We start from the raw sequence: 15,206 nt of genomic DNA, 5'->3' as shown, positions 1-15,206 counted from the left end.
TTTATGTGATTAAGTTATTAAGGCACGAGCAGGTTATATTTTCTTAACTTGTATTTCTTAGCTCATGTGTCACCTGAGGTGTTTTTTGTTTTTAACAGCTATTCACTTTACGAACTGTGTGTCGGCTGTTTTGGCGGCGCTTGATCGTGGGGACATGTTGCTGTTATGCACCGACATCGTGTTTTTCGGGAACGTTTCTGACTGCTCGATATTACCTTAGTGGAGTTTTTCGAGCTAGCAGTGTTTCTTAAGTTTGTTTAGCCTACGCTCTTATTTACAAGCTCTTATGTCAAGCTTTTTCGTTAAGTATTTTACGCCTCTACTGAAATGGTAATATTATCTCATTTATTATTAACCTTCAAATTGTCTAAATGAGGTTATGCCAGTCTGTACTTACTGTATTTGTAAACCTAAAGCTTACTTTTTGTGGAGGTCAATGTTTGAGATGTTTTTCTATTTATTTTGCCACCACATCCGAATTGTATTCACGCCATGCATGTAAGAGGAAGTCTTGTTGGATCGTAAGTGTTGACACTCAACTTTCCTTGTTGCTCTGTTCTGAAAATTGAATGTTTGGATTTGTGATTTGGTAATTAGTGATCGTAACTGCAGATGATCGTTTCAAAGACTAGTCTTATTAATATTCAAATAAGTTTAAATTTTTTAAAACCTTTTCAAGAGCCACAAATGGCGATCTGTTCTTAAAATTTTTTGAGAGTAATTCTTTCAATTATTCTAAGGCTGACCCGTTTTAATTGAGAACTGTCTTACCTTATTATCTTGAAACTTTGGTATTTGTTACTAATTTCTTGCTTGGGGCCTTTGCTCATTGACTCAAACCGAATACTTCTACAGAAAAGAAAGAGGAAAGAAAAGTGTCCTGTTACTCTTTCTTTGCGATGACCAATAGTATATACGGTTTGTTAGTGTAATGTGTAACATGAACTCTCAGAGGAGAAATGATGGGATTATCGTGGGTCCACCCATCCTTTTGTATTTTTGTTGTGGTAAGTTCCTATGGGACCAAACTACTGAGGTCATCGATCCTTAGGCCTACACACTACTTACTCTAACTTTAACTAACTTACGCTAAGGACAACACACACAGAGATGCCTGACGGAGGACTCGAACCTCCGACGGGGGGAGCCGCGCGAACCGTGGCAAGGCTTTCAAAAATTGGTTCTAGTGGCTCTGATCACTATGGGACTTAACATCTCTGGTAATCAGTCCCCTAGAACTGAGAACTACTTAAACCTAACTAACCTAAGGACATCACACACATCCATGCCGAGGCATGATTCGAAACTGCGACCGTAGCACTGAAGCGCCTAGAACCGCTCGGCCACAGCGGCAGGAGCAAAGCTTTCCTGTCTTACGTAAGAGGATATCACATATTTCACAACCTGCACTCACATGTTACATAGATTTCAGGGCAGGAAGGGCATATTTATTGATAGCCGTGGGCATGATATTGGCATAAAAATGGCGTAGATCGTAATAACACAGGCGCTGCTATATGGTATGTTTTCGTCAATACCAGGCCCTCAAGTCTCATTAATATATCCTCGCTCGAAGGGAATGCATGAAACGTGCAAGTGCTGGTTGTGACACATGGGCGAAGACAAACGAAAGTTTTGAACAGGCCGCGTATCGTGCTCGGATAGCCAGTAAATCAGTGTTCGAGTCCCACTCCCGAACAAATTTTCACTGTCGTAATTCCAATCTAAAGCCAATGGTGTGTCATAGTCGCAATTGTGAATATATTTCCTGTTTTTCTAGACGGCTGTAATCACTGCACTGCTTGCTCTTTGGGACATGAATGCTTGTTCATAGCAAAATTTCATCATACATATTAATAACACAAGTACAGATGTTTCGTATGAAGACACAAATTTTGTTTGTAGCACTTTTTGTACAGTGAACTCATGTGTCACATTCTTCTGTTATATCACGAATCGCTATCGAGGTATATCTGTTAAATAGCTTTATTTGGAAAGCAAGAAATAAACTTGCGGATTTGGGTGAACAGATTAACTAATATCTTAGTAAGAAAAGTGAAAACTTTCTTGACTGAGTGAATGCTCTAATAAACTAACTTCCAAAAAGAAAGTGATTGGCAGAAACTCCTTAAAGTCTGTAGGAATGACTTTGGGAATACTGCCAGTAGCACCGACACTTCACAAGTGCAGGAGATGCAGAAGAACAGAGTATCAACCCTTCTCCCCTCGGCGGCTTCCCGTATGGCCAGTCGCACTTCACGGTGACGGCGAAGAGTAGAGGAGTTGGGGTGGTAGGGGGTCGTCCAGGCGAGGTCGCCCCAATGTGGATGGCAGTGCTGGAACTGCTGGCTGCTATCCCGGCGTAGGCCTAAGTAGTCGCCTATCTGAATAAAACTTCTGTCTGATTGGCTCAAACTTAGTTTTGGCGGAAATAGGTAACAGTGCGCCCTGATAGGCTTACTTCTTCTGCCCGCCTTGACATCAGTGTCATCCTTTGTGGATCGGCTACTAAGCTGGCTGGTTGGAATTTCCACATCGCGTGGACTGGACTACCATCGCCGTGACATATGTCGTGTGGGTTATTGTCGGCACCCACTACACTTGTCGCTACAGCGGTGAAGATGGAATTTCCAGCAGTCGTGACACAGCTCGTGCACAAGATCGCATATTTCGTTCTGTATTCCCAGCCGTGCGAACAGTAATTTCTTCAGCAAGCTGCGGCGTAGTTGATCGTCAGTGTCTCCCTGTGGCAGTTCGCAAATCACTAGCTAATTCAAAATTCCGAATCATGTTATCCATCCCATGTGCGGAAAGAGGACCTCTCCGTACCCATTTAGTGCGTCGATACTCGCGAAGCGTAGCAGCACTGTTGCTGTTGGTTTGATAAAACAGAATCACTAGTGAATGCACTGTCATGTTTGTGTTTCAACCCTTCGTCGGCGTAGTCCTATCAGCGCCTAAAGGCAAGTCATGACACTAACACTACTAACAACACCAGTCCAGAAGTGCACAGTCTGAACATTTTTCCTGTAGAGTTGAGTACTCTTGTGGTTAATAAGTTTCTGTCTACACTTGCTCAAGTAGCGGAAGTTCAATTATAGCCACCCTGTATATTAGTACTAGTCGTTGTGGCTGCCTTTTCCAGCCGCTGAGTTCTGCCCTCCCTCAAGGCTGACTCAGCGCCGCACTGCTCGAGTGCTGACCACAAGCCGACAGTGACAAGAGGCAGCTCGCTGTTCCAAGCACACTTCACAAACCGAGAGAAACCTACGCCTTGGGGGCGGTAATTACTGCCTCGGACTACATGGCCAGAGGTATTGTGATTTGGAATGAAAGAACATACGAAATTTTTAGACAGGACGTTGGTCATCCCAGGGGTACCTACCACCTCCCATACCATTCCTAATACCACCCCCTCAAACAATTGCTACCACGCACAGAATGGCCAGTTGAAGGCCTTTCCGACCACTTTCGACCCAACACCACCACCCACCATAGACTTCTGGTAGTCCATAGTTTTCATAGACATCGGACAGCGGCAGATGATATAAAGAAACCGAACCACGACAGCCATATCATGAACGAAATTTATTTAAAACTATTAGTTTCTGGGAAACACTTACGCAATTTTGAGGTAAACTGTAAGCCAAAAGAGTGATTTCACTCCTTGGACCATGCACGATAGAACCTTCAATTCTCCCATCCCTCCCTCCAATTCCACCTGAATCTCCTAATCGATTGGTGTCGTGTATATACTCTACAATGTTGTATCACCATTAACAACACGTATTTACAACACATTCTAGAGCATACACACCTCATGATGCAATCTACGACAACTAGTTGTGATATGCGCTCTTCAATACTTGGACCAAGGAATGAATGTACTATTTTGGTTTAACGTGGACCTGAACGTGGCGTAAGCGTTGCTCCGAAACTAATAGACTGAAATAGAACAATATTACGAAAAGTATAGTTACTACACACCATATAGCCGAGATGCTGAGTTGCAGATAGTCACAACAATAAGACTGTCGTAAAATAAGCTTCCGGCCAACAAGGCCTTCGTCAAAAATAGACCACACACACACACACACACACACACACACACACACACACACACACACGCACACTCACACACAATCACAGACTCACACAACTCAAAATCACATGGCCACTGGCTCTGGTAGGTGAAGCCACGCTCACTGAACTAGCTGCAATACCTGCGACCAACATCAACCCCTACTTCCCCTAATGAAAACTGATTCATACTCGTGACTGGGACACACTCACATGCCACCGACAGGTCCAATGACAGGTTTGCAGTTGCTTACAAGCCAAACGACGTCGTGATTCACTCATGACGACCACCAAAGCAAACGAAAGACATGTAAATTCAACAAAGTCACACAGACTTCCAAAAGCAACCCAACTCCCACCTGTCCCATCAGACATGGCAACATACAACTTCTAGACAACCTTACCGAAGCCACGTGGTTCCCATCCGACCTGAAACACACACACTATCCCACATGATTGGATATGTACCAACACAACTGTCCCACCTCCTGCACCAAGCTTACCGCACTAATCAGCACTGCACGAACTGGACTCAACAGTCCAATAAAAGCCGACGACATTACGCTAACACTCGCTAAAAAGCGAAACACTGGGCGCAGTCATGATATAGTTACCTATCGCCATCTCAAAGAATGTCCCACAGTCTACCACGAAACCCTACCCAAACTTAACAATAGCATTTTGTGCACAGGGTATTACCCACAGCATCCTCCTCTTTCTGAAATCTGATAAACAACCCTTACAAAGCTCTTCATATCGACCCATTAGACTCACTCCAGTTTTCAGCAAAATTTTTGAGACTATTCTTACTCAATGAATCAATCAATACATTGCAATCAACCTATTCATTTCGAATACCCAATATAGTTTGGTCCCAACTATTCTATTGATGACCAACTTCGTTACCTTATCCAAATAACATCCTATCAACTATAGAAATGGAAGCCTGCCATATTGGTTTATCTTGATTTCTAAAAAGCCTTCGACCAGACTGCTATTCAGGCTATAAACCTATGCACTTCCAGTTAATTATGTTCGCCTTATAGCATCCTTCCATCAACACCATTATATATATATGTCACAACTTATCTTGCCTGCTTCCGCATTTTTCACCCCATTGCAGGTTTGCCTCTGTCCTTACAACTCTCCTTTTCCTCCTGTACATTGTAGATATTCCCAAAACGCCGCTCGCAGCGTACCTTCTGCAGTATGATGACGACGCCTCATACCTAGCCACTCATCACAACCTTCAACTCTCCCATTTCTCCCTTCAACCCCACCTGAATCTCCTAATCGATTGGTGTAATACATGGGAACTACAAATAAATCTGCAGAAAAGCAAGTCGCCGTCTTTGGTCACAGCACTCCGTGTTTCCGTCTTCAAGATATCCATATCTGTATCTATAACCGACCCATCCCTCTGACTATCACCGTAAAGCAATTGGGACTTGCTCCCAAAAGCATAATTAACATGGAAATAACGTCTCCTTACCATCCAATAAAAATTCCGAAACTGAAGAAAAGTACTAACACTACTAACGGGCCGCACCTGGTCTCTACATCGTTCCATCATTAGCCTCACCTATAAATACTTCATCTGCCCAAACCTAACCTACGCCAATGTTCCCTGGACCTATGCCTCGCCTAAATTCTATAAGGCAATTAAAATCCTGGAATACTCTCACTCCACCTCACCTTCCACATCCGCCTGGCTTTCCCAACTCGCATCCTGTTACCTCTCGTTCACTTCTTACACCTTCTTCTCTTTCTAGATCAATTTCTGATATGAGACATTCATCGCAAAACGCAAACTCAACACACAATTCCCCAACCACTAATAAATAATCCAGGTACCTTGCTGCGTCACTACATCCATACTCCACGTTCCGCGCACCTCCATGCAATATCCATCCTCTTGCCAGAATTTTAACCAACTCCTACACCTCAACGATGAAATCCGTTCCGAGGTATACCCATCTTTCCAATCCATATCATAATACTCTTCCTTACTACCCTCTCCCTTTTCACCTTCCCCCTTCATCCATGCTGACTTCCAGTCGCTACCTGCAGTTCTACAGGGCCCCATAGTCATGTATCACCTACCATCACTATTTCACCATGGCATCATTCACATTAACCAATCACTGTATCTTAAACGCAATATAAAATCTTGAAACGAGTTTTAAAATCCATTTTTATCTTCCTAGTTTATTGTTGATTGATTTTGTATAGAAATTGTCTTTATCGTCTACCTATCTTTTTTAGCAAATTTTCTGTTATTGTCACATTTCTAAATTTTAATCATCTTTAAATGTAGTTTATATAACCGTGCGTTAAGAAGCGGTTTTTATACGCTGCTATCCCGCTCCCGTTGAGAGGAATTGAAATAAAAGAAACAAAAGACCACGACAGTCAGTTTTAGCCTCTGACGGTGATAATTGAGGGAATCATCAAAATCTTGAAACTTTATACGAAACTAAAGCGGCAAGTAATCTGAGAACTTTTTACGCAAGGACTTAGTCGCGAAAAACTCCGTAGCCAAGTAGAGATTTTGTTACACACAAAGGCTTTTCTCTATCCCCATATGCCATTTACGTGGGAAGTTGCCTCATTGCCGAAAATGAGACGGGCAGCAAGTATTACTCGTTCCATGGCTTCCATAATTCCAGTAGCATGAGTCTCTCGTTTGACGTAGTGATACCATATCAGTTTCCATAAAAATTAATTACATAAAGTTTCATTTTCAGCTTCGTTTGGAGAACACATCAAACCGTTGCTCGTCGTATTTGTAGCACCCTACTGGGATCTTACGTCGATTTCCATGGACTACGTCCACAACAGACTGAAATATTTCAACATTTGGCGCTGATTTCAACATTTAGCTTTGATACACATAGCCAGTCCGTACTTTTTTCGTTGCTCGAATATCCTGTTTCTTCAAGTTATGCCCATCTTATTAGCATTTCGAGGAGCTCCACTACATCGAAGGTGATACGTTCTCAACACTTGGTTGAAACAAGGGGAAGTGTTAAATTCCAAAATATAGAACATCTTCTGTGTATGATTCGCCTTTTCCTCTTACCTTATACAACTTTGAACGTAAGTACGGCCAAGAATATGCTGGCTACCGAATATCTGCATTTTTGCCACGATCGAAATACCGAGCTTCTTTTTACATTATCTGTAACTCTTATCCATATCCTTCTAAAATTAAATAATTATAGCGGTTTGTTACAGCTATATTCAGTCTGAAACGCTCCGTGTATGAAAAGAAACGGGCTCGCTATTTTCTCACGAGTTAAGTCCTTTAAATTCCTTTCTTCCTGAGTGTGAGAAAAGTACTTAGGAAAGTTTAGCATCATGACCGGTATTGACAGATTAAGTCACGTTATTGTCTGTTTTAATTTCGCTTATCAATTCTATTATTCTGCTATTTGTCGAAGGATGCTGTTTTGTTCTTCTACATCACACGATCTACAGACAAGTACAGTTAATTTGCATTTTTCAAAATGTACATTAATCCGTCCGGGACATCTGTTTAGAAAATGAAATTCGTGTTTCGTATCGCACAGCTAGTTTCAGCCTAAGCTGTATCTGAAGTATCCACTAGCCTAATTATTATTACATTTTTGTCTCAGTGCAACACCCAAAACTAGTTCACAGGACGGTATTTTTCACGATGAACGTTATTCCGTTCAAACTGTGCAGCTCACATTTCTCAGAAGTTCTTGTACGACATTCCATGAAACAGTACATGATACTGTCCGCTGCAATTCCCGTCTGCATTAGGTTCTTCTCTGTTTATGTTACCAACAATTGAAAGAACCTTGTGTGGTACTGCAGCATTCTCGCGTATGTGGTTACAACGCTCTTCCATGTAATCCTCAACTCTTTTTTTTTTTTTTTTTTTTTTTTTTCACCTTAAACAGCATCCTAACGTGATTGTTTCTCATAAGTAGCCGCCAAACATGACTTTTCTCATTCACTTACTTTGTGGGGCAGAAAGAATTGACATTCGTATCTGCAGCGTGGATAATCCCATTATAGTTTTCGTATAGCATCCATCGATCAATATCATACAGCCAGCTCGTTACACTCACATTGAAATTACTGTATGTTAATTTTCACAACCGTTCAGCCCCTATAACTGAATTGACGCATTACATTTATTAATGACTGCAAATGCTTGTTACAGTCTGCTGTTTATAATTAAATATTCTCTCATAGTGATAGTAATTTCTCCTGTTTTTACCGCATATAGTCTACCAATTACCGTCCGTTGGCGAGACACTGCTTGAGAGGAAAACAGCGCGCTGCTGGAAAAAAAGAACACCTTCAAGGATTGCTTTCAGCGGCATTAGCGTATGGTACATGAATACTGACAGTTTAAGTGTAATTTAATCATATGCCATGGCAATCGGCGATCAGATGGATCACAGTGTATCTGACTGTGCGTCCTCGGGTTTCACTTTGCCGGCAGTAATGTGATAGGTTTAGAAATGAACAAGATTTGCAGCGTTTATTAAAGGTTACATCTATGCAAACATCCACCCCCCTCCTCTCCACCCCAATGAGAACGTACTACTGTTGAACAACCTCAGCCAGTTGTGGTGGGCTCCATTGTCGGCCTGCAGGTGGTCACATGGATTTATCGACGCATTGCTGCAAATGTCGGGCACAATGTAATGTTGGTAGTTCGTTGCATTCAACGGTGGCCTGTGGAAGATTACCACACCCATACATCAATAATTTGAAGCCATACTGACCGTACTGACTGTCTGTTGCAGTTAAAGTTTTGGAGATATTATGTCCTTCTCTGTTTACGCGATAAACATTTCAAGGAAGCATGTGAAGTACAGCAGCATTCTTGCTGAAACGTATGTAACTACGAAGCACTTCCATGTAACCGTCGACTTTTCTTTTTATCGTTCACACCTGAAGCAGCAGCCAAACGCGATTGTTTCTCATTCACTCCATTAGTTTCTGTGAACAGAGGTAACCGAACGTACATCAGCCAGGGAAACAGGCTGGGCAATCTGGCCAGATGTTGCACCGGGACAGCTGAAAATGGTCCATTTTCTTCGGGACTACGAACATGTTGCTTCTGGCCAGGCTACCACAGGCGCCAACAACTCCAAGCTCGGAAACACTGGTGTCGCGAAGGAGAAGACTTGATAGTCGAATGGCGTTCTGGTGTCTTCAGTGATGAGAGTAATGCATGTCTGTATGTGAGTGCTGGACTTACTCGTGTTCGGTGTAGACTTCTTGAGCGGCCAGTTACGGAATGTATTCACCTACGACAGAAAGATCCCACTATATATTCCATTGTGTGAGGGGCTATCACTTACAATTCGCAGTCACATTTGGTATATCTTGCTGATAGTCAGTGCCGGCTACTTTGAACATGTCGTTATATGGCCGTTTCTTCGACAGGGAGGTGACGTACTTTTCCAGCAGGACAATGCACGTCCACGTATGGCTGTTGTAGTGCTCCTCGTGGTGTACAACAACAGCCCTGGAAGCGAGATCGCCAGGTCTCTGGTCAATTGAACTACTATGGGACATGATGAAGCTCGAACCTTCTTCAGTTACAGAGGCTGAAAGAACTTTTCCAGAATGCAACGTAAAGTCCAAGATATTTGGAACTATCTATCGCGCGACACCACTTGGAACCTTTACGATCGTTTGCATGAGAAAACACATGCCTGTATTGCTGTCAGACGGGGAGGGGTTACGCTGTAGAGCTGATGATCTACCTTCACACCTGTATCATATGTCAGAGAAGTTACCTTGTCCTTGAGGGTGTTGCATTCTTTTCCAGCAGTACATTTCTCAGCTATGGAGAAGTATACAGGCCCGTGGCATATCAAGGTTGATGAAGCTGATCGGAAAAATACAGACGTTTTAACTGCTGACGGCCTCTACGATTTCAACATTATGGGGTTTGGACTATGTAATGCTAAGGATAACCTCGAACATGTGTTGGACAACCTGCCTCGACACCTTAAATGTATGACATGTTGCTAATTTGATGAAATAGTCGTCTTTTCCAAGACATTTGAAGAAGATCTAAGATTGCGCGGAATGTGATGTTATCGGAAAAATTACTAAACCGCTACTTTGGGCCTTATGTCATCCTTTGTCACTTGTCAGGCATCCTATGACGTTGAGTGTTATGACCCTTCATAAAAAAGACGAAAAAGCGTAAGTATCGTCGCAGTACTCCTTGTGAAGCCCTGCTATAGTGCTAACAGGAAGAGCGACAATTTGGGCTTCTCGTGCTGTAGTGGATTCCAGTGAGAAATTCGGAAACGCCTGATCGCTTTATCTTGAAGAGAACAAGAAATGCTCTGAGATGCGCTGCATGCAACGCGGCATAGCGGTTAGCGTCGCTACATAAAATAAGAGCACCAACAGTCATTCGTTGTTTAGTATGTATCCCTTCTGGGAGGTTCTCCAAATATATTACGTTTGTAATGTTTGTATGTTCGGTGATCTTCAGTCTATAAATAATAGCACTGTCTGTCCAAGCTTTAACTTTTCTTTTTTGAGTGTACGTTGGTGGTAGTTTTAAGCGCGTTTTACTTCATTGACGATCCCGCTTTTCGATTTGGACTTATTTATATTTACGATGTGAAAATACTGTTTTTGGCAATTTTCTGTTTTAATCAGCCTGCGGTTAAATTTCTCCTACGCCAGTCCTATAATGCGCATTCCTAATTTGTGGGTCCTAAATACCCTATTCAATTGACAGTTTTTATTACTGATACTTGGTTAATGAAGAAAACGAGAATAGATCTCTGCATGGCTGGAAATGCTGGTATTTTGAAGTTAATATGCAATTATTTACCGATATTTTCTGGTTTCAATGGCACGGATTATATATTTTTACGATAGTGTTGAAATTCGAAGAGTTACATAGTACCATCGTACAGCTGTTATAAACTAGTCATATAATTCAACATAGACAAGTACAAATTTAATTACAAGTGGGACTAAATGGAAGTTTGAGGTTGCCAAATCATTTGGGTACTTAAGATATTTTAGTAGACCAGTAAATAAACTTTTTATTGCTACAAGACCTTTGTTTTCAGACGCGGAGTCCCAACGGAAAAAAGAATTAGTTTTTCAACGCATGCCTCTTTTCATGTCCGTTTCCATCCAGCGGTATACAGCAGCTGCTTTTGCGTCATCTATAAAGAAAACAATGACATGAATACCTTTTATCCCACAATGCTCTAGCCATGTACTTTCAGACAGACGAAACCGAATTTTGTATGGTTTTGTGCAGATACACTGATCACGTCCATACTCATATTTCACTACTGTTTCCTTTGAGTTGTGAAATGCACTCACTGTCCTTTCATGTAGGTCACATGCCACCAAGTGCACTCACGTCTCGAATAAAGTTTCTCATTGTTAATTCATTATGTAAAATATATTTTATTGTGTGAACTACCGCTGGTGGCGAAAAAATAAGTGGTATTTGCAGGGCACTAGTTATGCATACGACAAAAGAAATTCTGATTGCGAATAAAACATTGATTAATGAGAGCTCTAATTTAATAACCATGATTCGTTATACATTGGCCCATATTTATATCTCAATATAAAATCTATTTCGCATTAAATATTGTTTCATTTCTTTAGAGTTGGTCCATCTGGGCATTCGTTTATTACCTTTGTAGCTATCTGTTCACAGCTTCAGCGCGATATCAACAGATTCCCCCATTTTGGGTGGAGTCTTCTTAATTTTCATAGAAGATCAGTTTCCAAGAGGTGTACAGAGACATCTGATTTAAGGAAAAACTTTTTTACCATTTAAATGAAAGAATCTTCAGACGTTGGTGCCTTTCTGTTTACGACCCACCATCCAAATAAGGAAATTTATAATGGTAATGTATTCTGGTTTATTTGAATATTACGCACACACGGCCACTTAAAATCACCGAATCAAGGAAACTATTACGTCGTTCCGAAACATACCCCACGTAATCGGAAATAGAATGCTTTATTCTTAAAACCATCTCTGATACCAACTCGGTCCACCTTCGTCTATTGGCATTACATAAGCGACTTACCTACTGACTCTCTGATTACTTCCTTTATTTTGTGCAATCATTTAATTGATAAGTTTGAGCTGGTTCTACGGGGTAGCGAATAGGCTCTTAGACTGCTGAAGAAAATGATATGTAATAGGTTCTCAGACGCTGTGGATAGATTAGCGATCACAGGTGCACAAGAGTAAAAAATTTCTATCTCTTGGTTCCTCTGCTTTTTTAAGATTGCTTTATCCAAATGTTTATCTAGACATTCACACCCACAGTTATGGATGTTGGGGTTTAAGGCGAAAGGTTAAGGCCCATATACCATCATGTGTAATTTCCTGTTACTACCTTATTGACACGAATGACCCTGAAACAGGTAGGCCTGTGGCAATCACATTCTCAGTTAGTTAAAACACAAACTGAGAAAGATATCAGATCTCACTAATAGGACAATAAAACAGGTAGGCCTTGATTAGTAACAATTTCAACTAACCCAAATCATGAAATAGCTCTTATTTTAATTGAAAGGGAAGTGAACAGGACCTCAATAATAACAGCTTCGGTTAAGTAAAATTACCAAACAGAAAATAGCCGGGCATTCTTTAATAGCGGCTTCAGTTAAGTAAAATTACCAACTAGAAAACAGCCAGGCCCTCTTTAATAACAGCTTTAGTTAAGTGAAATTACAAAATAGAAAACGGGTAGGCCTTCTAGAATAACTGCTTCAGTTATGTAACAAGATTTGGAATTGCCTTCTCACATCGGGAACACCAGAAGGCTCACACGCAAGGAACACAAGGAGACCAGGAAAGAATACAACGAGAAGACCGGCATTCCTAGGCCGTTTACGTTGGTTACAACTGGTAAAAGATGTATTAACACAGCAAGGCTAATTACATGAAAGCAACAATAACTATCCAAATGGTATACCGGGTCTCTGCAAGATACTGTCTCTACAACGACAGTGAACGGGCGAAAGAAAACTATGCTACAAAGCCCCATTACATACCGCCAGTAATTGGAAATTCGGAGACTCAGGCACCTCCTAAACCAATATAAATAACAGAGCGATGACGTCTGCAATGCCTGAAGATATCTCGAAACCGGCACCCGGCCATATTACGAGAGAAAGGCACTTATTCGGTGTTCCAAGAGATTTGACAGGCAGGTTGGCAAAAACCCACATAGAAGAAAAAACCTTAACGCTCCTGATCAGGAAACTCCATCGTCTCATACAGAATAAGATACCCTGTCAACAAACAATCAAGGCCAGAATAGACTCAGGAAAAGGAAATAACAGCCTCCATTCAAGGAACCAACTGTTGGTGAAATAGACCAGGTAAAAAATCGGAAAGATCGCAACAGACTTAGAGGTATGAACAAGAAAATAACAGATAAGACCTCAAAATGTAAATGTTAGCTGACATTCACGATCGAAGCTGAAGATTTTCAGTAGCAAGGGTGTCCAGAATTTAGCGCAGCGAAACTGGCTTCAATTCTCTCATTGGTGTGCCACGTTCCAGAGCTGGTTGCCCAAGCTACGCACGAAGAGGGAACTTGCAGTCAGCCATGGATTCAAATCGGCCCACAAATATGCCCAGCAACCACTCGCTGGAGTCTGTGAACAAGACGTTTACGCAAGTGCTCGCCTTAATTGTCGGGCGGAACTTTCACAGCGTCCTCTTCACTCCGTTACCACTCCACAACTCTCCACTCCTTATCACCTTTCCGTCCCCATCAACAACCTCGAGCAACGATCTTAGGGGCCTCAAACCAGAGGGATATCACACGAGAGATCGAGCTAGTGGCGCCAGGAACTCGAAAGGCGGTGCCAACAAACCCACCAAGGCTCAGATATCGCTCTAATACCTCACACGAAGGAGAGGGAATTAATCCTCAAAATTTTTGTCAGCACCCTGGAATTAAAAGTTCATAATCCGTAATGAGTAAATGAATAATCCTTGTCAGAGGGCAGAATGTAAAACGTCTCTCCAGCTACAGTACGAATCATACAATACCCAAGTCTCATTTGTCTCCGGCGCTAACGTTGTTATATATTTTGGCAGTCTTTAAGAAATGACAGCGGGTAAGTAACAACTAAATTATGGGACCGGCACCGGTTCGTGAATAAACGAACTTCAGATATTTTGACAGCTCACACGCCATTCAGATTTAGACCTCTATCTGTAAAGAATGTGAGACTAAAAGCAGTCAGTGTCATGGTCATACAAAGTGAAGAGTACTGGTTGCAAGATCCCCTCGCTTCTAAACTGATGCTGTTATTACTCAGCTTAGTCGCGAGGGTGGTATATATGACATACAGTATGACTGGTCAGCATTTCCACTCGGAATTTGCGAGTGTAAGTCGGACTTTCCTTTATCCGCCTTGGTGGGTCGTGTCGTCGAATTTCCTCCTACCTGTTCGCGGTGCAGCCCTCGTAAATGGCGTCCCGTGCAGATTCTTCATTGGCGCATTGGATGTCTCTATTGGTGGAAACTAATTATCTGAAATTGCTGTCGATCAACTTTGGGGTATCTATTTACTCGAAATTAACATTCAGAATGTCGTAATATTACTTTTATTCCTATTAGACCAATAATGAAACACCCATGTCACAAAATACTCGTAACCGAGAGCATGGCTACCATCGAACAAGACACGAAGAGCTCTTAACGCCAACTGCCGACTTTGGCGCGCAGTCCGTATCTCTTACTAGTTCCGCCATAGATCGTGGATTTCCGATTAAGTTCGTACTTACTAAGATATGCTTTTGTTACTGAACGGGTGTGAATTTTAAGGAGGCAAAATTATAATAAATAGTTTTAAACATCTAGAGGCTCCTCCTAGTATTCATGTTGTCATAAATGACTTTAATTATTAAATACAAATAAACAAAATCGGTGACTTTGGCGGCAAGATGGCGGTACTTCCCGTCACGTATATTCCCCAGGCTAACGCTTGTTGCTACGGTCCAGCGCCGAGACACACCCCACTACGCGCGACATATGGTCGCTTCGTCACCTAGCCAGCCAGCGTGGGAAATGCTCTCCGACTCATGGCCGGCTACGGACTACAGC

This window comes from Schistocerca americana, chromosome 6 (genome assembly GCF_021461395.2).
Source record: "Schistocerca americana isolate TAMUIC-IGC-003095 chromosome 6, iqSchAmer2.1, whole genome shotgun sequence".
In the NCBI taxonomy this organism is placed as follows: domain Eukaryota; kingdom Metazoa; phylum Arthropoda; class Insecta; order Orthoptera; family Acrididae; genus Schistocerca; species Schistocerca americana.
The sequence above is the reverse complement of the archived record's forward strand: the minus strand, read 5'-3'. Positions refer to the sequence as shown.